The sequence below is a fragment of the Musca autumnalis genome, unplaced genomic scaffold, assembly GCF_047663935.1.
Source record: "Musca autumnalis isolate F117 unplaced genomic scaffold, ASM4766393v1 scaffold_3, whole genome shotgun sequence".
Taxonomy (NCBI): Eukaryota; Metazoa; Arthropoda; class Insecta; order Diptera; family Muscidae; genus Musca; species Musca autumnalis.
In genome coordinates, this window is record NW_027411866.1 from 242,808,909 (window position 1) to 242,833,320 (window position 24,412).

Genomic DNA, 24,412 nt, shown 5'->3' on the forward strand with positions numbered 1-24,412 from the left:
TGTCATATACTCTTACCTTATCTAAAATTTCGGATAAAAATCGGATAAAAATTATGTTTTTGGTCCATTTCACACGCTAAATACCATCACCAATTAAAATAGCGATCTATTCTGATGTGAGACCGAACTCAATACCAAATTTCGTGACGATCGGTCAATAAATGCGGCCTGTAGTTTGATTACAATTTATAATGGACAGACGGACGGACGGACGGACACACATCTCAAAATCGCTTTATCTCGCCGAGATATGAAGATTGGTATACCTCATTGGGGGTCTCCGACGAATATTTCGCGATGTTACATGGATTTTTACCAAAAAAAACTTATAATACCCTTTCCACATAGTGGTGTAGGGTATAAAAATTAAAATTAAATATTGTAGCTATTAAATTATGCATTTTTACATTTTTATTTTTTTCAAATGGAATTGCAAAGATTTTTGTTTTTCGCCATATACACTTTCATACGGGCAAAATGTGCCTCATCGAAATAATGGTTTTATACCCCAAGTATGTTTGGACGAAATGTGTTTCAAACAATTTGGAGTCGATTGAGCAATGTCCATCCGTCTGTCTGGCTGGCTGGAGCGCACGATAACTTTCGAACGGATCAACCGATTCGGTCCAAACTCGTAATATTTTGTTCAAACTCAGTTTAATTTCGAAAATGGGTTATATCGGTCCACTCCTTCCGGTACCTCCCCCACAAAAGTTCGGAAATGTAATGAAGTAACCGATTTGGCCCATACTTTGCATATCGTAAAATTTCTACCAGACTTAGATGAGGTTCCAATATGGGCCCAATCGGTTTATTCCTTCGGGTACCTCTCACACAAGATTTCGGAAAAGTTCAGTTTAGGGCCTGCTCTCGAATGGCTTTGATTTTTGTTGTGGCAACTTGTATTCACTGCCCCCCATACGACGGTATAAGTTTTATCAGACTCAAGTCCATACTTCCTGAGAAAATACCCTGAAAGGTACATAAAGCACCTATGAAACCGTGTATAGTAGTTGGAGCGCAAGATAACTCTCGACCGGATCTGTCGATTCGGTCCAAAATGTGGACTTCGTAACATTTTGTGCAAACTTAGTTTAAATTCGAAGATAAGCCATATAGGTCCACTTCTTCATGTACTTCCTCCACAAAAGTTCAAAAATGTTCGGAAAAATTGTGCGCCCGACAACTCTTGATGGATGTGACGAATTTGGTCCAAACTTCACACATCTTTATATGCCTACCAGATATAGATCAGGTTCGAATATGGACTATATATTTCAACTTCTTCGGGTACCTCCCACACAAAATTTTTAATAAATTCACTTTAAGACCTGCTCTCGAATCACTTTGATTTTTGTTGAAGCAACTTGCATTCGCTGCCACAATTACGGCATTAACGCTGCCACAATTACGGGGCACGTTTATACTTCTTGAGAAAACATCCCGAAAACCTATATGGCACCATACATATGTAGTGGCTGGAGAGCTCGAACCGAATACTGCGTTCGTCCACACTTTGGATATCGTAATATTTCTTCGAATATTAGATGAAATTTGAAGGTGGTGCTTATAGGTCCACTCCTTCCGGTACCTCCCCCACAAGAGTTCGAAAATATTCGCTAAAATGGTACGCGCGATTTCTTATAGACGTAGCAACCGATTTGGTCCAAACTTTGGATCTCTAAGTATTCCAAACTTTGTTTATGTTCACATTTGGGCCCTATATGTCCAATCCTTGTGGTACCATCCACAGAAATGTTCAATATTTTTGTGTGGTTCGAGGATCCTTTGGGCATTTTTTTCTTAGTGGCCCTGTTTACAGCGATATTATGTTCTTCGAAGGCTAGTGTGATAAAAAAGCCCTATCTATCGATATCCTATCCATATTTGTGTCGGTTCATACGCCCAAAATTGTTTAAAACCCCCAAAATACATGTCAGTTTTTGGAAAAAATGTATTTCAATCCACACAGGCTGAGGGTATATCTCTACCGGCAAAGCCGACTGATACTTTTTTACTTGTTTTAAATTATTTTTTATTTGTAACTTTCTAGTTAATACATTTTTTGACTACTGGGAACTCCATAACCAAATTACAATGTGAATACAAACTTCAAAATGCCTGAAATCGGGTGGTACCGTTTATAGGGGCTTTATCAAGAACTGCACCTATGTCCACAATTCGTGGTGGGGAAGTTCCAGTACCATTGGGAACTCCAAATGCCAAGCTACAGGGGATTCGGCCTACAAATTAATATAAAATCCTTAAAATACCTGAATTCTGGTGATACCGCTATATGGGGGATATACTAAAACCTTGACCTATGTCCAAAATTGTTGGTGTGGAAGTTTCTGTACCATTGGGAACTCCAAATGCCAAAGTACAGCCAATTCGGGTTAAAAATGACGATAAAATCCTCAAAATACCGGAAATCGGGTGGTACCGCTATATGAGGGCTATAGTAAAAATGTACCCATATTGGTTTTGATTTCATATTCATGTATTGTCATCCAAATCTGAAAAGTGTGCAAAGTTTTAGTTTGATTGGCCAACTGCAACTATGTTAAAAATGAATTACCAGGTTTGAACTAAACGGACACCAAACACGGTTTGCCTTAACTAAATTTAAGTGAAAGGTGCTTACGCCTGGGAAGTTTTTGCGGTTTCTGAAACTGCAATGTTAATAGATGAGAAAAATCAAAAACAAAAAATCGCCGGAGGGATTTTCACTTTCTTAGATTTTCAAGATTTCGCTTGGAAACCTTAAGCTCTATCGAAATGAGATTAAACAAAGTGTCGTGGCAGTGAAAATTCTCTACAAGATTATCCTTTATGATGTTTTCGTAGGTATTACCATTTTTGAGATATACTCGTAGAAGTTCAAATTTTGGCAATTTACTGATTGTATCGTCTCCTTATAAAGCAAGGTCATGCCTGCAATTTCCCAACTTAAACTTATATATCTCAAAAATGGTAAAACCTAGGAAAAATTTAAAGCCAATCTTATAGAGACAGCTGTAAGATTTTCAGTAGTCCTATTTCGATAGGACTTACCGTTTTCAAGCAAATTGTGAAAACCTAACAAAAAAACCTAAAAATGTGACCTGAACTTCTATATCCCAAAAATAGTTAAACCTAGGAACAAATCATTACGGTCAATCCTCTGGAGAATTATCACAGCTACAAAAGTTTCTTTAGCCCCATGTCCAAGCAAAATCGTGAAAACCTAAAAAACCCCTAAAAATGTGAACTTTGACCGCGAGTTATTTGAAAATCCCTCCGGCGATTTTTTTTTATTTTTCTCATCTATGAACATTGCTGTTTCATTTAAATTTAGTTAAGGCGCGCCGTGCAAAGCAAGTTAAATAAAACACTGTAAACACATGAATTTGAAAATTATTTTTGGTGTGAAATAATGATATGTGTAGGGCGATTTTGGGGATTTACACTTACACATTATTTAAAGAAAACTTTTTACAAATCGTTGTTTTTTTTTTGTATCGTCAATTGATTAATTCAAGTCAGTAGTTGTGGCCGATTTATTTTCAAACGGCAGATTAATTCAACACTTTAAAACTTTGTTTAGATAAACATAGATAAGCATTTGGTCGTCAATTGCCAGGATAATTTCAAATTACATGAAAGAAGCAGCAATTAAAAAACACAGTTTGTTAAATTTGTTCTTGCGTCTCAAACCAACAGTCAACTTTGTCTTCCGGCATCGAAAATTTAATGTAAACAAACGCTAGTAAGCTCGAATCGACCGAGGAGAATAAAAAATTGTCAAGGGGTTTTTACAACTTTCGGACTATTTTTTCAGGAAAAGTATAGACTTGATCTTGAAACGAGTATGAAAGTATCAGTCAACTGTACTGACGGAGATACACCCTCAGCCATTGCCAAAAAAAAAAAAAAAAACAACAAACCAAACCAAACCAAAACAAACACAATAATTATGCCGTATATCTGGCATTTATATAACAGTTTGTTTTTTATTTTTCTTTCTAATTCCACTATTGTTAAAAATAATTTCCAGTTCTTTAGCTTTAAATAAATTTTAATTGTATTTGTACAACAAGTCTATTTATTGTTCGTCTTTTTAAGCACAAACAAAAAATATCGCCCAAAGGCACAGTTTTTTTCTTCTTCATGCAAAACTCTTTAGCTTTAATTATTGTTGAATAATTAACGCAGATAAATGTTTACAAAAAACACGATATGCCACTACATTATTTGTTCGTTTAATGTATTTGATATTTCGCAGATTTAAACCAATTTGAAGAGTGTGTGGAAAAACACAACTCAAATAAAACTGCTTTTAACATAATTGAGTTTTATCATTTGTGTGTGTGTGCGTGTGCCAATGTCGACGTTATTTAATTGCCATTTTACATTAAAGATGTGTGCGAGAAAAAAGAAAATTAATAGCTTTACGCAAATTTAAAATAAATTCGATGTTTGTATAAATTAATCAGGGTTTAACACTCACAATCAAATAACTTTAATACATTTATTTATTTGTTTGTGTATATTGATGTCATTTAAAAGTGTTATGGCGTATTTTACGAGATATTTCTGCAAAAAGAGCCGAAATCAAACACTATGTATTACCAAATAAAATTGCTATCTATTAATATGTAAATTGAATCCAAATGAAGGAAAATGAGAAGAAAATGTACATGCAGCTGACCAAATGTTTTTATTTGCTATGAAACGGAATAACTGATAATAAAATTTGATAGCAATGGTATCTGCAACAATCTCTGTAAAATTCTAATGTCAAGTGACATTTGCTATATATTACTTACTTAGCTGGCCCATTGCAGAAAATTTGTTCCATAAGCCGAACTAAGAAAAGATCTCAAAATCTCTCTGTTTACTGCATCGCTTTCTGGAATACCGCGCCATTTCATCTCTTCATCCACATGTTTACTCCGTCTAAGCTTAGGCCTGCCAATTCTGCGTACACCGCCATGTGGCACGTATTTATACGCCTTTTTATCGGGTTCATCATCGCTCATTCTTATGATATGGCCTAGCCAGCGCAACCGTTGCATCTCGATAGGTTTATCTATACTGATACCAGGATTCGGAACCATACATCAGCACAGGTAGTATCAGTGTTTTGTAAAGCGTTGTTTTTGTTTGACGAGATGTGGCTTTATTCCTAAACTGCTTACTCAGTCCGCAGTAGCATCTGTTGGCCAACACTATTCTTCTTCGTATTTCACAACTGATGTTGTTGGTTGTGTTTACGGTGGTGCCGATGTAGACGAAGTCCTTTGCTACCTCAAAATTATAGGAACCAACCTCAAAAGTTGAACCGATCTCTATGGACGCATTGCGCGTCGACACCATCAATTTGGTCTTCACGCCGTTTACCGCCAGACCCACTTTAGAAGTTTACTTTCGACTTTTTCAAAGGTATCAGTCACTTCCTTTACCAATCAACCCATGATGTCAATATCATCGGCATAAGCAAGTAACATATGGCTGTTTGTATATATGTATTGTGCCACTTCTTTTGACCTTCTCATCTCGTATAACCTTTTCCAGCAGAATGTTGCAAAGGTCATCTGAGAGGCCGTCACCTTGTCTGAAACCTCTTTTGGCACTAAACTCTTCGGAGAGGTTCTTTCCTATTTTAAATGAGGACCTAGTATCAGTTAATGTCATTCTATAAAGCCGAATGAGCTTTGCAGGGATACCGAACTCAGACATGGCTTGGAATACCTTTGAACGTAGGGGCTGGCGAAGGCTGCTTTGTGATCGACAAAAAGATGTTAAGTGTCGATCAGCATATCTTGGGTCTTCCATAGGATTTGTGGCAGGGTAAATATCTGGTCAATGATGGATTTGCCAGGTCTAAGGCCGCATTGGTATGGCTCAATTATTTCATGGGCTTCAGTCGTTCGCACATTATCCCTGACACTATCTTGTATGCAATACGGAGAAGACTTATGACCCTATAGTTAGAGCATACAGTCTTATCTCCTTTCTTGTGGACCTTGTGCAGGATGCTCAGGTTCGAATCGTCGGGTATTCGTCCTTCCTGCCAGATTGTGCTAACTAGCTGATGAATACACCTTACCAGTGTGTCGCCTCCGGTTTTGAACAGCTCGGCTGGTAAGCCATCGGCTCCTGCTGCCTTATTATTCTTCTGCCGATTTATTGCTGTCTTTACCTCAGCTTGGGTGGGCGGTATACATTCAATACCATCTTCTATGATTGGATCTGTGGTATCTTCGTCGTCTTCGCTACTATCGGAACCAACAGTTTGGAGCAATGTTCTTTCCATATCATGAGCACACTATCTGTATCAGTTACCAAATTACCTTGCTGGTCTCTACAGGAGGATGTGCCTGTACCAAAGCCATCAGTTTGATGCTTGACTCTTTGGTAGACTTCGTTCTGGTTCCTGTAGATCTCGATCCATCTCCCTATTTTTTCTGCGGAAAAGACGTTTCTCCTCTTTCCTTTTCTCCCGATATCTATCTCGTGCGCTACGCGTTGCTACTGATGGTAGAGTAGCCTATATGCCGCATTTTTCTCTTCGGTAGCAGCACGACACTCCAGATCATACCATGGATTCCTTGGTGGAGGTCTCTGGTATCCACGTATGGATTTTGCGTATGTTTGCATGGAGTGTTTGCTGATATGTTATCGGGATGAGGAGTGCTTTGATTAAGCAATTTGGCTAGTTGAGTGGAATATGCTGTGGCTATCTGTTGTGATCGCAGCTTACCGATTCCTAACTTTCGTGTTGCGTCTGCTCGTACTTTGCTTGCTACGTTTAAGCGGGTGCATATCTTTGCTGCAACAAGGTAGTGGTCCGAATCAATGTTTGCGCCTCGGAACGATCGTACATCCGATACGCTCGATGAATGGGTTCCATCTATCACAACGTGATCAATTTGATTTCTTGTTTTCTGATCTGGAGACAGCCGGTGCCCTTATCGATGTCGAGATGTTTAAATCTGGTGCTGCTAACTACCATGTTTTTTCCCCCTTCGAAGTCTATCAGCCTCATACCATTGTCAGATGTTTCACTGTGGAGACTGAGTATTCCGACTGTTGGGCCAAAGATATTTTCCTTTCCAATTTTGGCATTAAAATCGCATAGGATAATTTTAATGTCATGGACAACGGTCATATGTTTCTTCTAAGCGCTCATAAAATATATCTTTGGTCAGTTCGTGCTTGTCTTCAGTGGGAGCAGAAGCGCAAATAAAGCTGATGTTGAAGAATTTTGCTTTTATTCGAATTGTACCAAGTCTTTCATTCACTGGTGTGAAGCTGGAGACCAGGCGTATTCACCTCTGACCAATTACAAATCCCCAACCAAACTCATGCTTTATGTCATGGCAGTTATAATACAGTGCGTAACCTTTAGGTGTTGTTGCGAAGCCTTTCCCATTCCATCGTATTTCCAGTACGGCAGTTATGTCGGCCTTGTACTTTCTAAGTACATCTGCCAATGCGTAAACTGCACCTTCTCTATAAAGAGTGCAAACATTCCAGGTGCAGCTTCGCAGATCATGGTCCTTAAAACGTTTGCGGGGTTCGTCAACTTTAGAGGGGTTTGTTTTTCTTTTCTTTCGTTTTTTCATAGTAGGCTGTTTTTTCTAGGGGAGGGTTACTAACCCGACGCCCAAACCCAAGTTTTTAACGTTCTTATGGGTGAACGCGCGGCACATGCTACCTCACTACTCAGGACCGTTCCTTAGTATCTTCCATCCCCTACGTCACCCCTATTGAAAAGACATGACTACCAAAATAAAATACACTTCCATAATGGACTATGTCGGTCCATTCCGTTAAGTACCTCCTCCGCATCACTTTTGAACTTTAATCCATATTCTCATTTTTGTCGGGAAGTTCAAATGCCCAAACAGGATGAAAGTTTCAATTCACAAAGGCTGAGGGTATATCTCTGTCGGCAAAGCCGACTGATACTTTTTTTAATTGTTTTATATAAATGTCAATATACATAAGTTAATTATGAACAATTTTCTATTTTTAAGGAACTATAATTTCATGGCAATACCATACATTGACAAAGTATTTTGAGGATTTTCCTATTTGAATTGTGCGAAATACATTAAAACCATAAAATTATAAAAGAATCAACAAAACATTTTTTGATTTTTGTCCAATGAGGCACCACTGTGCGGCATAACTGTGGAGAATGAGTAGCAGATTGTTGACCGTCTCCTGGCCTAGTTTAGGGTAAATAGGTTTGACATATGTCTAAAATTTCAACCACTGTAAACTATAAGCTTGTTTAATTACACTACAATTTTCGTGTTCAAGTTTCATTGGCCGCTGCCAAGTATCCATAAAACATTACTTAAACACTTTTTTTAATTTTGCTTTAATTTTTTAATTTTGCTTTAATTCCGTGAAAATTTTTAAAACATCTTACGTAGAATCTCTAACAACTTTTGACATTGACATATTTTATTTTATATACATGTGTATTTCTTGTAAATTAAATTTTCCTCCACTACATCGAAAATCTGTGCTAAGTATGTTTGTAAGAATATATTTTTTAACATCTTTATAGTTTTTTAAACACCTGTTTCACTTTTTATTTCTTATGTTTTCCAAAAGACAACCTACTCCCAGGAGTACCATTGAGTGTTGCACTACCTCTAGTTGGTTGCATGCAACATTATCGTGTGTACTTTGGGAAATTGCATAAAATATCATCATAAGTTTGTTTACAATTCATAACATTGTAGACATATTCCTTAATGTTGCATATTGAGCAAAGTCGTCTTGTGTTTTATCCTTGACAGGAAGTCGTTTTTTCTACGTTTGACAGCGACATTGTAACTAAAGGCGGATGTGAGCTTGGGTTAACGGTAAAAAATTTGCATTTTCAAACGTTTCGTTAAGGGTTTTAGTTGTGTTTTTTTTTTTTTTTTGGGATGTGAAATGACAAAATATCTCCTTAGGGTGTGTTGTGTTTAGGATGTTAATACGTGGAAACTATGGACCTACGGTCGATGCAAAATATTAGGTTGAGTTAAATTTAGTAACAGAAAATTTTGTTGGGAAATTAACAAATCCTAATCTTGGAGCACTTCTCTTAGTCCTTACAAACATTGAGTATGATTCTCATTCATATGAGAATACTGACACTTAAAGAGTTCGGTTTTTCGCTAAAGGCATCATTTCAAAAACTGAGAAGCCAATTGATAATTCCCTTCGCCGGGATGAAATCATGATATTGGTAGCGATCAGTAAAATTTTGCAACACTGTCAGTTCGTTTTGAAAAACATTACTCTCTGTAATAGAGAGTAATGATGAAGTTTAAGCCATTGGGGGTAACACTCCAGACTTAAAAACAATCAAATAGTTAAAAAACAATTTTCAACGATGTCCGGAAGATTGTCATTTTATTTCACTGCAGTAGCTGGTTCTATCTTTTGATATCCTCCACCATAGTAAGGAGGGTATATTACGTTTGTTTTTTTGTTTGTAACAAATCAAATTAATCATTTGCGACCATATAAAGTATATACAGTTTGGCAAGTAATTGTTTTCAAACTAAGAAAACGAACACTTTTCATGCATTAATTAATGTTTTCAAAATGTAATGGTTTCCAAATACCCGCGGATATGATGTATTTTAAGAATTTCAGCTACGTTTTCCGCCCAAATTGGCTCCAACTTATTTCTAGGAGTTTCAAGAGGTCAAAAATGTTTGCAAAAATATGGTGTAGATAACGGTATCTCCCGATTTAAAGTATTTTCAAGCTTTTAACTACATTTTGTGACCGAAGTAGCTGAAATTTGACATTTGAGGTTCACAATGACCAAGAAAACTTCTTCTGAAAATTGCCAAGATAGGTCCAAATTTGGGTATAGCCCCCACATAACTGCTTTTTTTTAAGGTTTTAGCTATATTTTCTGACCGAATTAGCTGAAATTTAACATTTCGTGTTCCCAATGACCAAAATACTTCTCCACTAAAAATGATCAAGATAGGTCCACGTTTCGGTATAGCCCCCATATAACGGTACCTCTCGATTTAAGGTAGCTTTTTTTTGGCCGAACTAGCTATATTTTCACACTTGAGGTTTTCAGCGGTCCCGAAACTTCTCCACCACAAATAGTGCACATAGGTCAATTTTTTGGTGTATCCCCTATAGAATGGTACTCGCAATTTTCGGTATTTTGATTATTTTTAGATGCAATTTTTAACCGAACTAGCTGAAATTTGACATTTGAAGTTCTCAGAGGTCCCGAAATTAATACACCAAAAATCGTATACATACAGTATCGACAAACACTAAAGCACCCCTCAGTAAATTTTTTTAAAATTATTTTTTTTTAGGATGACAAAGTTGTAATTTTTATTTGTTTTTTTATTTATTTATATTTATATCTTTATTATTGGAAAACATAAGCACAAGGAATTCAGAATGTAATAAACTAAAGTTAAAATTCAAAATCCATTTTAGATCGCAAATATACTTAGCTGGCCCATTACAGAACATTTGTTCCATAACCCGAACTAAGAAAATATCTCCAATTCTCTCTGTTTGCTGCTTTGCTTTATTTTCATCTCTTCATCCACTTGTTTGTTCCATCTAAGGCAGTCCTAAGGCCAGTTCTGCTTGCACCGCCATTTGGCACGAATTAATACGCCTTTTTAGCGTGGTCATCATCGCTCATTCTTATGACATGGCCTAGCCAACGCAATCGCTGCATCTCAATGCGTTTATCTACACTGGTGTCGTTGTATAGCAGATACAGCTCGTGGTTCACACGACGTCGATATTCACCATCAACGCAAATTGGTCCGTAGATCTTTCGAAGAATTTTTCTCTCAAACACACCAAGCACTGCCTTGTCTGATTGCGCATGTACCCAGGCTTCGGAACCATACATCAGCACGGGTAGTATCAGTGTTTTGTAAAGCGTTATTTTTGTTTGAAGAGTTGTGGCTTTGTTTTTAAAGTACTTACTTAAGCCAAAGTAGCATCTGTTGGCCAATACAATTCCTTTTTTTATTTCACAACTGATGTTGTTTGTTGTGTTTACGGTGGTGCTGAGGTAGATGAAGTCTTTTACTATCTCAAAATTATAGGAATCAACGTCAACAGTTGGTCCGATCTCCATGGACGCATTGCGCGTCGACACCATCAACTTGGCAGATTGCCTTTCGAATTTTGTAAAGGTATCAGTTACTCCCTTTACCGATCGACCTATGATATCAATGTCATCGGCATAAGCAGGTAACATATGGCTGTTTGTATATATAGTGCCTCTTCTTTTGACCTTCGCATCTCGTATAACCTTTTCCAGCAGAATGTTGAATAAGTCACACGAAAGGCCATCTCCTTGCCTGAAACCTTTTTCGGTACCAAAGAGGTTCTTTCCTATTTTAACTGAGGACCGAGTAGCAGTTAATGTCATTCTACAAAGCCGAATGATCTTTCACGGGATACCAAATTCAGACATGGCTTGGAATACCTTTGGGCTTAGGGGGCTGTCGAATGCTGCCTTCATTAAAAAAAAGGTTCAATCGTGGACTTGCCAGATCTAAAGCCGCATTGGTATGGTGCAATTATTTTATTGACCATAGGATTTAGTCTTTCGCATAATATCCATGACAATATCTTTTAGGGAATAGGGAGAAGACATATGTCCCTATAGTTAGAACAAACAGTCTTATCTCCGTCCTTGTGGAAATGGCACAGGATGCTCAGGTTCCAATCGTCGGGTACTCGTTCTTCCTGCCAGATGGTGCTAACTAGCTGATGAATACACCTTATCAGCGTTTCGCAGCTCGGCCGGTAAGCCATCGGCTCCTGATGCCTTAGTACTCTTTAGCCGGTTAATTGTTGACTTTACCTCATCTTGGCTGGGCGGTATACGTTCAATACCATCTTCTGGGATTGGATATGCGGTATATTCGCCGTCTTCGCAACTATCGGATACCAACAATTTGGAAAAATGTTCTTTCCATATCTTGAGCACTCTATCTGTATCAGTTACCAAATTACCTTGCTGGTCTCTACAGGAGGATGTGGCTGTACCCGAGCCATCAGTTTGTTTCACTCTTTGCTAGAACATTGGGACTTCATTCTGGCTCCTGTACATCTCGATTTTTTCACACTCCCGCCTTTTCATTTCTCTCTTTTTCCTTCTCTCCTTTTCTCCCAATACCTCTCCCGTGCCCTACTCGTTGCTATGATTGTAGAATAGCCCTATGTGCCGCTTTTTTCGGTAGCAGTACGATACTCCTGGTCATACTATGGATTCCTTGGTAGAGGTCTCTCGTATCCAAGTATGGATTTTGCGGCTGTTTGCATGTAGTGGACAATATTTTGCCATTGTGCTTATATGTTATCGGGACGAGGAGTGCTTTTTAATTAAGAAATTGGGCTAGTTGAGTGGAATATGCTGTGGCTATATGATTGGTTTGCAGCCTACCGATTTCCATCTTCCGCAAATATAAGCGGACAAAACTAAAGCACCCCCCAAGTTGAGGTGTAACAAAAACGATTGAAATCAATATTTCGTTGTGTATCCTTTATTCTGGATGACACAAACACATCTTTTTGGCATAGGGGATATTAAGTTATTAATTATTGCAGGCGATACACGGTGTTGCCGCTTCCATACAAAAGTGGACAAAAATAGAAGGCGTTGACCTAAGTTGATGAACTTTTACACAAATACTTATGACGGCACAGGAATGAAACTTTGGTCCATATCGGTTCAAATTTGGATAAAGCCCATTTCCCGATTTTGCTATAACTCGTTCAATTTTATTCGAATATCCTTTAAATTTTATATGTGATACTTTCTTAGGCACCTGAGTAGTTTCACTGATTTTCGCAAAATGTCGGTTCAGATTTGGATATAGCCCCCATATATATTTTGTTCCCGATTTTGCTATAACTCGGCCGATTTTAATCAAATAGCCTTCAGATTGTATGTTTGATATTTTCTTAGGCCCCTGAGTAGTTTCATTGATTTTCACAAAAATCGGTTCAAATTTGGATATAGCTCCCGTATATCTTTTCCCGCTTTTGCTATAAATCGCTAAATTTTTGATGATAGCCTCCAAATTTAACATGGGATGTTTCCTCAGGCCCCTGTTCAGTTTTGAAGGCTATTTGATTAAAATCGACCGAGGTATAGCAAAATCGGGGAAAGGTATATATGTGGGTTATATCCAAATCTGCGGTTTTAAATAAATCTTCCTCGGTTTTGCATTTTTTTCTGTTGATTTTTGCATTAAAAATTACAACTTTGTTGTCTTAAAAAATTGTTCATTTTAAAAAAAAATGTGCTGAGGGTGATGTGACAGGCCGATACTGTATGTCCATATTTTGGCATATCCCTCATAAAAAGGTAGCAACAGATTGGTGGAGGGTATAAGAAGTTCGACTCGTCCGAACTTAATGTTTTTACTTCTTCTTCTTTATAACGTCGATAATTCACTTCTCCCCCACTTCTATCATAACTCTTGAAGTATCCACGATAAACATGAATCGCTGATCTGGTGGCCTCACATTTACACATGCTCTACTCGCCACTTTGTCCCTCACCGGTGAATAGCCTTTTTGAGAATACCTTAAAAAAACTTTTCTCTCCTTTGACATTACTGATTTATGCTTTGAATGTTAATAAAACAAACTTCAAAGGGATGAGGGGAAAATTCCCCAAAGAGAATATCTGTAAAAGCTACACTGAAATGTTTGATAAATGCCTAACTTAACCACTTGAGACACGTCCACACCCACAGTCATTACTTAAAGGTGAAGCACACATACCACCTTGTCTGCTTATACACTACACTGCATGCCAACTAACTTTATCCAACAAGTGCGAGCTATGCATGCATGTATGTCTGTACATAACTTAAATATATCACTTGAACTTCAACGTTGAAATGAATAGATGAACTACATATCTCTCTGCTTATGTATGTATGAGTCCTGTAAATGAGTCCTTACATTTTTCACCATTATCGTTGGGAGTTAAAAGGTTGGCCATAGTCTCTGCCACTACAAAGACAATAAGTTTCCTGCTGCTGTTACCGGCGGCATTGCGTCCCATCGTCAACGTCGCCATCAAGTGCAGTGCAATAAATTGTTAAAGTGTTGCATGCAATCGAACTTTGCAACACTTTTCCCTTTTCACAGGTTCATTTTCAATTTATTCTCAAAAGTGGTGGGTGCTGCAGCGAGTGAAATAAAAGGAAAAAATATGAAAGAATGGAGAAGAAAAAAAAAAAGAAAAAACTAACGGATAACGTAACGGAAATGATACGACATCAGTTCAAGTGTCACGAATAAGTGTTGGCGGTGTTAGTGCTGCTCTATAAGTGTAAGTGATGGAAAGTGTTGGCTGGCTGCTTGCAACATTATCCTTTATTTGCCTTTGCCAAGACATATCCAATGAAAAATAGACTTTTGTTTGTTAGAGTTCTTTTTCCTTCTTACGTTTCTCCCCTTCGAGCATTTGTTTGATTTAAGTTCAGCGGTCGTGCTATAGATTTTTCACTGTATTAGGGGTGTTAAGGCATAGATTTTGTGTGGAGGAAATTCGTTTATGGTGCACTTTAAGCTGCATTTTAAACTTCGTGAAATAGTAAATTATATTTATTGCAATATTGTAATAATATTTTATTTCACTCAACGAACTTAAAGCTATTCGACAGCGGACAGTGGTTCAGAATCGTTTTTGCCTTGTCAACATCATGCAACTTTTAAACTGATAAAGATATTTTCATAATTATTTTTTGTTAGACTCCACTAAAACACAATCAGCTATCTGATGATTTATGAGCGGTCAAATTCTGCTTGCTAGTTGCAGAGGAAATTATGGCCAAAGTTAAACTTTTGATTTTTTTTACTACTAGCCGACCCGGTCCGCTTTGTTGGCCCTTGAAGCAGTTTTATGTTACCTTAAGTCAGCGATTGTATTTTTATTGCATCGCTAATTAGTCGGGATCTACCTGATGAAGCTATAGCTATCGATATGTTGCCTTCTAATTTAAATACTTGCTTTCCAATAAGACTAAAGCTTCGGTATGCATAACATCTGGTATTTCCATTGATTTGTAACATATTTAAGAAAGTAGGAGTGGTCGGGTCTTATGGTTTGTACATTTTACATATATAGCGCATTCAAAAAAATAGGACGCAGGGTATAACCAGTACCTCCGAAATTCAACAAAATGTATAGCATTTTTCCACCAAGGACCATCCCTGTACATCATCAGAAAATTACATAGAAATCGGTTTAGAAGTTTTGAAGATATAACATATTTAAAAAAGTGGGCGTGGCCGGGTCTTAAAGCCACAAATAAGTCCCTCGTCTCGGAGACACAACCACCATTGTCTATCGAATTAATTTCCAAACCACGCTCCGCCGAAATTCCACAAAATATGTAGTTTATTCTCACCAAGCACCAGGGGACATATATGCAGCCTATTTTCGCCAGGATTATTCCGGTACATTCCCTGAAATTTGTAGGAAAATGGGCTTAGAAGATACAGAGATAGAAATTGGGCGTGGTCGGGTCTTAAGGTCCCAAAATGAGTACCTAGGGTAGGAGAATCGAAGAGTGGAAGCTCGGAGCGGGCTGGTTCGTTGCAGAGTGGTTCGATATGTAGATGTTCGGAGCGGGGTGGATGAGAGGGTGTGGTTCGGAGGGTGGAACTTCCGTGGGGGGTTGATCGGAGGGTGGAAGTTCAATGCGGGTTTTTTTTTAACCACGGGTCCTCCCTGTACATTCTCTGAATTTTTCAGAAAAATTGGTTCAGTAGTTTTTGGTATGTAACGTATTTTAAAAGTGGGCGTGATAAAACAGGGTTTTTATAAAAATAGGGCATGGGGGAGGTACCCCGCCCTCTCCGAAATTTAAAAAAATATATAGCCTATTTCCACCACGGGTGTTTCCTGTACATTCCCTGAAATTTTCAAGAAAATCCTTTCAGCCGTTTTTGAGTCTATACGGAACATACAAACATACATACATTGTCTTTTAGATATTAGATATCATTTTAAAGACATACTAGGCATAGACATAAAAACCCAAGTCGGGTTATGGCGCACATTTTGCAGAAAGAATTATCGAAATCGGTCCAGCTGTTCTCAACTGATGCCATTACCAACGAACGACATTTGATTTTTATTTATATAGATATAGCATTTTTAATGAAATAGGGTATAGGGGATGTACCCCGCCCCTTCCGAAATTCAAGAAAATTTTTAACCTATCTTAACCGGGGGCCATCCCTGACAATTTCAGAATAATCGCTTCAGTAGTTTTTGTAGGAATGAGAAAAATTGAAAAAGTGGGCGTGACCAATTTTTTTTTTTTTTCATAAAACCCCAAGTCTTATAATGGCGCACATTTTACAGAAAGAATTTTCAAAATCGGTTCAGTCCACATTGGTCCCACTTGTATGGGAAGGTGCGACAAAAATATTTATGATCGTCGGATCAATCTGACTTTTTCAGTGTATGCTAAAAATAAGTAAAGAATACTTTAGCCAAAAAATCATCAATATGGGTCCAGTTTTTCCTAAAGCCCCCATGTAGCGGTACCACCGATTTCAGGTATTTTGAAGTTTTTATATACATTTTCGGACCTAATTGGCTGTACTTTGGTATTTGGGGTTCCCAATGGTCAAAAACCTTCTGCGCCAAAAATTGTGGTCTTAGGTCCAGGTTTCGGTATAGCGATACCTCCCGATTTCAGGTATTTTGAAGATTTTATCAACATTTTCGGCCCGAATTGGTTGTAATTTGACATTTGGAGTTCAAATTGATCACAAACCTTCTGAGCCAAAAATTGTGGTCTTAGGTTCAGGTTTCAATGTAGCCCTCATATTACAGTACCTCCCTATTTCAGTTATTTTGAGGTTTTTATCTACATTTTCGGTTCAAATTGGTTGTAATTTGCTATTTGGAGTTCTTAGTGGTCAAAAAACGTCTCCGACTGGTATCGTGGATAGGAAAGGAAACAAATTATTCCATTTGAGTTCAGAATATTTCATGGTAGGGGATATAATAAAGTTCGGTGCGACCGAACTTTACATTTTTGCTTGTTGCATCATACATATATCAAAAATATACAAATGTTAAAAAATACACTCATAAGTAGATCCCAAAACAAAAATAAAAAAAACACAAAACAAGGAAGAAACTGAGAAAACAGTAATACGGCATATTCAGTGAAACGACCAGAGGCATCGTCAGTATTTTTAATGTCACACACGGAAATGCAAACATGGAACCACATTTTTTGTAAACTTGAAACTTTTTCCAACATTCTTCGAAAAATTTGGAGAGTGGCGAAGGATGGCGAAGTTAGTAAAACTCTACTTCAATTTTTAGGACTTCGAAAAAAATCCACAAAAAAGTATTATAAAAAATGTGATTTCAAGCACATTTGATGCGAATAATGTGTACAAATTTGTATGTAAAATAATTAGAAAACATTGTACTAAAACTTCCAGTTCGAAAAAAAAAATAATTTTATCCTTTCAATTTTCAGTTACTTGCCTTTTAAAAAGTCACAACCTTACTGGTGGTTTGAAAGTTTTTAAGAGATCATACGTAAATGTCAACTTCCTCTGTTTTGCTAAATACCGTAATAAATTACAAAAAGAGTGCTGGAATATTAAAATATAATATGCTTAGAGAAAATTTGCTGAATTGCCGCAGAGATTTGCTGATATCGATTTTTCGATTTTTGTCGCAGGTTGGGACCAGTGTGCAGCCGTTCTCAACTGATGCCATTACCAACGAACGACATTTAATTTTTATTTATATACATTTTTCATCAAAATATGACTGTTTTTGTATTTTTTTATATCTTTTTACGTATGTTTTAAAAATGGTCAAACACAAATAAACTATAAAAATCAAAAAAAAAATAGAAATAGAAAATAGAAAATACTTTTTCAAAAAATTAAATTTTTTTTCAAAAAATTTAGATTTAATATAAATACTCCTTGGATTTTTATAAAACTCATATAACTCATATAAAAACTCATATACTCAAAAAATGTCCATATGTCTAAAAACTGTGTAATTAATGTGGGAAACGTTATGAAAAAAACACACATTTAATTTCAATAAATTTAAAAAGGTGGTTAACGGACGCAACAGGAAGGGTACAGATATGCAGATATCTGTACAGATATGAAAGATGACACTTCTACGAAAACGACACTCTGCTCCATGCTGTTGCCTAAAAGTTCTACTTCACTAAAATTTAGTACCTGAGGAAAAATAAATTAGCTCACTTCTTGTAAACGCTACGGTAGCTTATGGAAACGATTCTTAAAGGCATTGAAATCGATTTCGGAACCACTGTGCGGCGGTATTTTTTTCAACACACTGGCCTTGTGGACTTTAAAGCTCATCATTACTTGTGGCATATGGCCTAGGATATAATACTTTTTTTTTAATTTTATTACGACTGAGTTAAACTCATCAAGCAATAGGGTATATACTGGCTGAGCCGATTGATAGCTCTACATTTGGCATGACCAATGAATGGAGTGTGCCAAGGTTCGCCACATATAATCATCACCTGTTGTTTCTCTTGGATCAGACTTTCTCCACATGATTGCCTCCATAAGCAGACCGGCCGATTTCATCAACATTTTCATCAATCATGGAAAAGCTAACTGGCCTAGATTCAAAAAGTTCTTTAAACACCACTTCAGAGGTCTGCAACACCCTTTTGATGTTTGGGCAACAGAGAGGATGTTCCGAAGCATCAGCGCTGCTGCAGCCACTCTCATATACCTGCTTACCAAATTAGCAAATGACGGTGAAGAGCTTCGTCGAGCCTATCCCAGTGACCCCCTAGCTGACAGAGTGCTGACAATGGAAGTTAACAAGTGGTCAGTTAGTTGCATCGTTATAGACGGAATAAATGAATTGAGGGCTATGGTTCATTTATTCTCGAACCCTGGAAACAAGTAAGATATGACCTCAGTCACGTCTGGCGACGTTGTGTTGATTGATACGAAGAGGTGAGCTAGTTATTTTAATTGACAGATTGTCGAGCACACCGAGAGTGACAGGGCGAAAAGAATTGGATACGTCGCATTAGATCCCTTCCTGCTAGGAGCAAACACAAAATTGGATGAAGTTGCAAACTCAAAGGTGCTCCTACCTTATCATCCAAAGCGTTGGGCGCTGATGACATCTCCATGGTAAATGCTGGATGTGCCGGGAGTTTTGTGTCTCACCAAAGCTCTCAAGCTGTCGCTAGGATGAGAAGAGTGGTCCCGCTGCTCAAGTCAGGCAAAGATCGAGAAAAGTGAAATGTGCAGACTGATTTCGCTTTTGTCATCCGTAACAAAGACTTACGCCAATCAGGAACAAGAAGTCTAAGTCCCGTGGAGTGAGACCGGGAGATCCCCAAGGGGGGGTAATATCTTCGGAACTGCTTAAAGTGTACCTCTGCTGTATTCCACAAGATTGAGGCGGCACTAAGATCGTAACTTATGCGGATGATTGTACAATCTTGGTGTCGGTTACCTACCTTGATGTGAAATACTGAACTCCTATATGATCGATGTTACCACTTTTTCACTAAATCTACGGCCATTCTGTTCACCACATGGACTGAAGAGGTGAGCACTGAGTTGAGGTCGATGGTGGCTGAATTCCGACCACTAACTACGAAGATTCTAGGGGTCACATTCGACAGCATGTTCACGTTGTCCGCACTATCTGCGACAAGCTGACATGTAGGAATAAGACCCTTGCAGGCAGCACATCGAGTGCATATATAAAAATGTTGACGACATATAAAGCGATAGGTCGGTCTGTGGTGAGCAATGAGGCGCCACTATGGTCTGCGAATGTAATTCCAAGGCAATGGAAAAATGTTGAAGCCTATCAAAATGCGGCCCTGAGAACTGGTACAATATCCCTCTTTATGTCTTGAATTTCTACACGAGAAGTATTTGTTCGGGTGTTACCACAATATGTTGGACAGTACCCAGGCATTTCAGGAGGGTAAAGGAGGTTCAACGTTACACGAGAGAACCCGATAGATCAACAAGGCTATCAAGCAGGTTTAAATAGCATTAACCGACGCCATAAATAAATATCGTGTGAATGCGGTCCTCGGAGAACATCCCCCATATATCGCGGCTGAGTAGCGTCAGCTGCCACGACGAACCAAAGTAGTTTTGGCTCAACTACGCTCGGGATGGTGCAGTGATCTAAATTCCTATAGGGCGAAGATTGATGACACCGTGCAAAACATCTGCCCAGTAGGCAGCAAAGGTCCACAACTTTTCAATTGCCTTACCAAATCTATTCAACTAACCCCAGTAGCATTGTGGTACAACCAATCGAAGCAGATAGACTCAGAATCAGATTAGTAAAAAACAAGTAAGAAAAGTCTATAGTCGGACGGAGCCGACCATGGGATACCCTATACCACTATCCCTGGACAATCGCTCTCCACGGAACTTCTTTTCAATGATTGTGAAAAGTTAATTATCAAATATCAGAGATGTCATGTATAATACTTATGACCAAAACCAAAAAGTTATCTAGCATGACAAAGACATTTTTGTAGCAGGAAAGGAAAATTTAGTTCACACAAACTAAAATGTAATGAAACCCACTTATGTAGTACTACTACTTCCGTTGTTTAACCGCTACGTTATTGAAACTTTAACCAATTTCACACAAAAGTTTCAGTCCATTTAACCAGCTAAGTATTAACTGATCTTCACGTTGGTTTGTACGCTTCTTCTTAATTTTAAACTCAAACTTTGTTTAAAAGTTTGCGGGTTATTATTTTGACCTACAGAGCCGCTACAAAATTGGTTAAAATTTTGTTTTTGGTCCATTTCATTCCCTGAACATTTCACGATCATCAGCAAAAACTAATCATTTCCATTCTGACCCGAACCCAACCTCCTTAAAAAAATCGTTACAATGCGGCCTTACGCTTGTTTACAATTTTTAATGGGCGGACACACATCGCTAAATCGCTTTATCTCGTCGAGATATGAATTATACCAAATACCAAATAAGGGGTCTAGGACGAATATTTCGTGGTGTTACATAAACTTTTGGAGAGACAATATGCAGCATGGGATAAAAATGTGGTTCTCTACACAGAACCCATTATATATTAGGCAGTAGGCCCGTAATCTAGCAAACACTTTATTGCAATTTACATCAGAGGAAAGGTCAGTAGTTTTTTTCCATATGTAGGCTGCTTTGCGAAATATATATGTCCTCAAGGAATTAAAATATCGATCAAAAATAACATTTTTATATTTTTCATACAAAAGTAATGGTCCATTTCACCCGCTAAAGAATATCAGATCATCATTCAAAATAGTAGGCATCTTTTTCGACCTATACTCTTACCCGGTGCAAAATTTCGTGACTATTGATGTATAATTGCGACTTCTAGCGAGTTTATTATTACACTACAAACAAATAATGGAATATATTAGGCTGTAACTCTGTTATCTTAGCATGTACACCAACATAATTGGCATCAATTGAAAGATCCAGCGTTCCACTTTCAAGTATATCTCACTTGCCCGGAATGTCACTTTCAGGAATTAAGATATAAGCTGTTTATTAAAAATTTTCACAATTTTCACACAAAAGTTTTGGTCCATTTAACCCTCTAAATATTATCCGATCGCCATCTCAAATTGCAAGCTTCTCCTTTGTGATATACTCTTACCTTATTTAAAATTACGCGTTGATCGGACTATTATTGAGACCTACAGAGCCGCTAGAAAATTGGATAAATATTATGTTTTTGGTCCATTTCACCCGCTAAATATTTCACGATCATCACCAATAAGAATAGGGATCTATTCTGATCTGAACCCGACCTCCGTACAAAATTTCGTGACGATCGGTCCATAATTGCGGCCTGGAGCGTGTTTACAATTTATAATGGACAGACGGACGGACGGACGGAGGGACGGACGGACACACATCTCAAAATCGCTTTATCTCGTCGAGATATGAAGATTGGTATACCACATTGGGGGTCCCCGACGAATATTTCGCGGTGTTACATGAATTTTTACCAAAACAAACTTATAATACCCTTTTCCACATTGTGGTATAGGGTATAATGAACATACAAACATATCAAATACTGTTACAATAACAGCCATACCCACACGAAACACTGCACCTTTTCAACTGGCCTGCCAAACGTACTGGCTTGCCAAGTCCATACTTCCTGAGAAAATAGCCTGAAAGCTGTAAAAAAACAACTACGTCCACCATATGTAGCTGCTGGTGCACACGTTAACATCCGAACCGATACCGCGTTGGTCCAAATTTTGCATATTGTAATATTATTGGGAATCTTAGATAAAGTTCGAAGATGGTGCTCATTGGTCCACTACTTCCGATACCTCCTCCACAAACGTTCAAGATTTTTATTTGAATGCAGTTTAAGGTCTGTTCCAGGATCTTTGGAAATTTTGACCGAGGGTGCTCCTTATGGCAATGTTTATACCATAAGGGTATATACACTTTGATATGACCAACAACTTGCCTGATCGAAATAAGGGTTTTAGACCTCAAGTGTGTTTAGGCTAAATTCGTTTCAGACAATTTGGAGTCTGTGTAGCCATGTGGGTCCGTCTGTCTCGCTGGCTGGTGCGCACGATAACTCTCGAAGGGATCAACCGATTCGAACAAAATTTTTTAAGTTCGAAGATGGGCCATATCGGTCCACTCCTTCGGGTACCTCCCCCACAAAACTTCAAAATTTTTCTGTAAAATGGTGTGAAAGATAACTGTCGAAGGCAGCAATCGATTTGGTCCAAACTTTGCACATCGTATTATTCCTTCCAGATATAGATCGGGTTAGAGTATGGACTATATCGGTACCCCCGAAACAAAATTCGGATAAAGTGAAGTTTAAGAGCTCCTCTCGGATCGTTTTGAAATTTTTTTTCAGTAATATTTTCCTTGCGGCTACCTGTACGACGGAACAGTTTTTTTCTTGCGGAAGTCCATACTTCCTGAAATATTGGGCTAAATGCTTTATACAGTCCTGTATCAGGTGGGAATATGGATTGTATCGGACCATTCCTTCGGCTACATCCCACAAAAAAAATCGAGTAAAGTGAAGTTTAAGAGTTCCTCTCCGATCGTTTTGAAAAATTTTTCATTAAGTTTTCCTTTCGCTCCCTTTACGACGGTACAGTTTTTTTCTTGAGGTATTGGCCTAAAAGCTCTAAGAAACCCTGACGCCACTAACCAGAATGGCAAATCCGCAAGATAATTTTCGCAGGGAGTTTCGGATTGGTGCAGATTTTGCACATTGTCTTATTTTATCCAGTCATGTTTGGTGTATGTCAATGATTTGGTATAGCCCCACATTACGGTACATACATATTTTAAAGCAAACTCGTGATACAAAATCAATATTCGTAATTATTGTTTTTTTAGTCTCCTTCAGCTTAGCTGACTTAATTCAAACTAAAACACAAAAATACCAAAAAAAAAAAAAATACAAAGTTTATGTAATTTAGAAAAATATAATTAAAATAATAAATAACTATTTTAGTTTTGAAATTATCATAATTTTATCTTTTTAAATTTGTCAAAAAAATAATAGTAGTTTCTGGCAGGTTCTGGAACAGAACCGTAAACATATTTTAAGAGGGAAATAGAAAAAAAAATCAATCTTAAAAATATAATTTACATATATTTTCTTTGCATTGCTTACCATACAGACGTCAGGATAGTATAGATATTTATCAATTTTTACAATAACTACATACAATCATTGAAAGCAGAAATAGAAATCCAATTATCGACATTCCAGACACGTTATCCCAAGTCATAAAATTCACTACAAAACACCCCAAGAAAGTGGATAATGTTACGATTTTTGTTTGGGTTTCAATTAGAATTTTGTACCTTCATTTATTATTTATCAGTAGTTGCGAAATTGTTTTTTTTACCCGCCTCAAAATTTGAATCTGTTTGAAGTGTGAATATATCTACCCTGGTGGTCATATTAAATGAAGACAGTGGCATGTTCAAAATTGTTAATCCAATAAAAAAGGGATACAACAACTCACCCATCCCACCCCATAATCGCTATCACTCTATTACATAAAACTTCAATCAAAACCAGAAGCCATGCGAATGGGATGTAATTTGTCTGGTGTGCGCAAATATTCAACAACATTCTCATGAACACTTTCCCCCTAAATTCAAAGAGAATTTTGATGTTTTACTGAAATGGCTACATTGTCTACAACAAGAAAAAATAAAAAACATGCAGCAACACAGAAAGAACCCTGAAGCCCATTCAAAATTTCGTTACAAAGCAATTTCCCTTTTTAATGAAGGTTGATGTTCAACCAATTTTTTTTGTTTTGTTTTGCA